Source organism: Triticum dicoccoides, chromosome 1B, assembly GCF_002162155.2.
Source record: "Triticum dicoccoides isolate Atlit2015 ecotype Zavitan chromosome 1B, WEW_v2.0, whole genome shotgun sequence".
NCBI classification, from domain to species: domain Eukaryota; kingdom Viridiplantae; phylum Streptophyta; class Magnoliopsida; order Poales; family Poaceae; genus Triticum; species Triticum dicoccoides.
This window is the reverse complement of record NC_041381.1, coordinates 533,712,212-533,716,286: the sequence shown is the minus strand read 5'-3', so window position 1 is coordinate 533,716,286 and position 4,075 is coordinate 533,712,212.

Below are 4,075 nucleotides of genomic sequence, written 5' to 3'. Positions count from 1 at the left end.
GGGCTTGTTGGTTCAGTTGGGTGGTGAGGGAAGGGGAGGGGCGAGAGGAGGGGCGTGGGGGAGGCCATGAACGACGGCGGAGGAGGAATCTAGATCGGGAAGGGGGCGGCGGCGAGGAGATGGGGACAAGGGAGGAAGGGGGCGACGGGGGGAGGGGTCGATCTGAGCTACGGTTTGGGATGCGGGTGGGGGTATCTCCTTTTCTTCTTTTTTTCTTCTTTTCTGTAAATAGATGGATGGATGGATGTGGGATGGAGAGATGGATGGATGGATGGACGCCATGTCATCGATCCACGGACAGAGTTATGATTGGTTCAGAAAATCAGTGATGTAAAATAGTTTTCAAATACTAAAAATAGAGGGATTTTATGAAGTAACTATCAAAAATATTTTGCAAAAGGCACCACACAAACTTTCACTAGAGTTAGACCACATTTTATGGGTTAGGACTAATTTGTATGCATTTTTCATATTTCTAACTATTTTTAATCATTTTTTGAGTGCCAAAATGTTTTTTGAAGAACCTACCAAATAATTTTTGCAAAATTGCACCAAATCAATTTTCTAAAATATTAGGCCATATTTAATGCACAATTGACAAAATGGTTGGATGTCAAAAGTTTTCATCCACCTCTCGTGAAAAAGACAAATTTCTACCGCTTTAGTTGGAAGCGGGTCAAATTTGAACTGCAGCTGCCTCATAGTTTGCTCTTTATTTTTTCAAAAAAATCATTTTTAGGTACAAAAGTATCGATTTAATCAGAGAAACGCCATAAAAATTCCAAGATTCAACCACTAGCTAGGAACGGTCATTCCCGCCGTTTTGACCGCATTTTAAAACGGGCATAAAAAATTCAAAAAAATCAAAAAATTAGAAAACCTTCGCATTGTGTCATTATATGTGGCCAAGTTCCCAGCAAAAATAATAAACTTGTAATAAGGCAATTCTTTTAAAAAGTGTTCTCAGAAATGAGCTATCATGCGTGAAGATTCATGGCTATCAAGCCAAATGATCAATCTTATGGCCACATTCATGGCATAATTTGTTCAAATGATCTCATATTGTGCACAAGGGTGCATCTTGTAATTTCAAACAATGTTTCCAAAGGGAGTTTTCATTTTCTTTGCACGGAAAATTCATTTTCCATTTTTTCGAGTGCCCGAAATGAGGTTTTTTTTGTGAAGTACCAAATAATTTTTCTAAAATACTAGGATATATTTAATGGACAATTGACCAAATGGTAGGGTGTAAATTTTTTTGATCCACCTCTGGTGAAAAAGACAAATTCCCGCCAATTCAGTAGGAAGCGGGTCAAATTTGAACTGTAGTTGCCTTATAGTTTGGTCTTTATTTTTTCCAAAAATCATTTCTAGGTACATAAGTATCTATTTAATCAGAGAAACACCAAAAAAATTCCAAGATTCAACCACTAGCTAGGAACGGTCATTCCCGCCGTTTTGATCGCATTTTGAAACAGGCATAAAATATTCAGAAAAATCAAAAAATTGGAAAACCTTCGCATTGTGTCACTATATGTGGCCAAGTTCCCAACAAAAATAATAAACTTGTAATATGGAAATTATTTTAAAAAAAGTGTTCTCAGAAATGAGCTATCATGCGTGAAGATTCATGGCTATCAAGCCAAATGATCAATCTTATGGCCAAATTCATGGCATAGTTTGTTCAAATGACCTCATATCATGCACAAGGGTGCATCTTGGAATGACAAACAATGTTGCCTAAGGAAGTTTTCATTTTCTTTGCACGAAAAATTCATTTTCCATTTTTTCGAGTGCCCAAAATGTTTTTTTGTGAAGGACCTACCATATATTTGTTGCAAAATTGGACCTAATCAATTTTATAAAATACTAGGCCATATATAATGCACAATTGACAAAATGGTTGGGTGGCAAAAGTTTTGATCAACCTCTGGTGAAAAAGACAAATTCCCGCCGATTCAGGAGGAAGCAGGTCAAATTTGAACTGCAGCTGCCTCATAGTTTGTTATTTATTTTTTCCAAAAATCATTTCTAGTTACATAAGTACCTATTTAATCATAAATACATGGTTTGGTGGCGATACGTTGAAGTTTGGACGGTGGCCGAGGGCTCCAACTCTAGAGCGCGTAAACTAGCATGCCCGCCGCGTGGTCACAGCGTGACCATGGCATTGCCATGTGTTCTGGGCGGCCTAGACATGTCTAGTGGGTTGGGCACTCCCCAGGTAGGTGCTAGGAAGAAAATCACAACATAAGATTCTCACGAGGAGACCGATCGATGCTCAAACATGAATAAGCAGCCAAGTGTTTGATTAGCGGTACGGGAAATGCACATGGCTAATGTGCATGAGCTTTGGCTGAGGACGATCAGTTACTAAGAAGACCGTCTTCACAAATTTTTAGCTCAAAAGGAGGACCCTAGGTGGTACTTGCTTTGCAAAGTACCACACTATACATAAGTACGAATGTTGAAGCTAGGCTCAAAATAATGAATGGGTTGAGTTGGCATTTGGTGGAGGATGGTTATTTGGGCATAGGAAAGCACTGTAGAAAATGGATACCATTTGGACATGCCAAAGTGGAACTTCCTTCACAAAGTGTTTTTCTGAACAGAATAGGAAAATGAATATTTTTGAACTAGGCAAGGAAGGTTTTTTACATATTTGATGAAGATATGACCCAAAGAATTTATGAGATTTCTTTGGGATTTTTGGGAATGACAGAAATATAGGTTGCTTCACAACCTAGGGCAAAAACTACCACATGGACATGACACATAGGCAAAACTGATGAGGTGGCGCCTAGTCATAGAAACCCACCACAATTTACAAGGTTATGACCATCTATATTGGTCATGATCAGCTAGAAATAAGGCATCGGACCAGTGCTATCTGCTTTATGACCTTTTCGTGTAAGGAAATTACGACCTTTCTGACCAAAATGGTCGTTATAGTTTAGGGTTTGGAGCCCCCCGAACAGCTTTTGACCAATTGGTCTGAAATGGTCATAGATCTATGACCAATTCTTCCAGGGTCACTAACAAAAGGTCACTCGTTGACATATTTCTTGTAGTGGTCTACCGAAGAATTTTACTTAACGTGGTGGTTCACGATAATAAGTCCCAATCACTTTGCAAGCAAGAGTACTTGGCACTTGGGGGCTAATGCATATTGCTGTTTAAAAGTTTCAAATGTTTTATTTAAAGACAACCATATGAAGAACTGGTTTAACCATACTAGTTAAGCCGCCCCTTGGGGACTACGGAGTAAGCCGGATTTCTTACATATCTTGTTCATATACTAATGTCACTAAATTAGTTTCTACAGTCTACAGCGTATTCATCATAAGCAATAGACTTGGGGGCTGGCGTAGTAAACATAAGTAAGTACAGAAAAAGGGTTGTACCTCAAATTTCTGGTGCATCTGCTTCACCATGTTAATTTCAGTGTCACGGCTACTGTGCACTTGACTCATATAGCTGGAAAAGACCTCTTCAATACTCATGTGAGTATAGTCAGTGACATCAAGTTTAACCCGGCGGTGTTCCAGAAGCTCTTCCTTGGCGGAGCATTTGGCCAACACGGTTGGCCTTCCCGGCTCAACAAAGCCGGTATCGGTGATCTCGACATCAGTATTTTGAGGACCATCCATCTTGGCCGGGCTAGGAGCTTCTGGATTTTCTGAGCCATCAACGGCTCATTCAGCAGGCGGGTCAGCAATTGGAGTTCGTATATCTTGAGCTGGTTCAGGTGGTGGCTCATGAGTTAATGATTCAGGCACGACTATTTCAAGTACTGGCTCGATCACGACCGTATCTTCAGCCGACTTGTTCTTCTTGACCCTTTTGCTGGGTTTGTCTTGTCCACTACATAAAGTCAAAAGGTTACTGAAAATGAAATGAATTGAAATGAATACAGGATAAGCAGGTTATCATTACCCTGGTACGGTCTTGAAAGCTGGCAGATTGGACTGCATTGAGTTGTTGAAGGAAGGGGAAGTTTCCTAATAATCTGAGTCAGAAGAATTGAGTGGTTGATGAGTAAGACCCGCCAAAGGATAAAAGAGATTTAAATCAG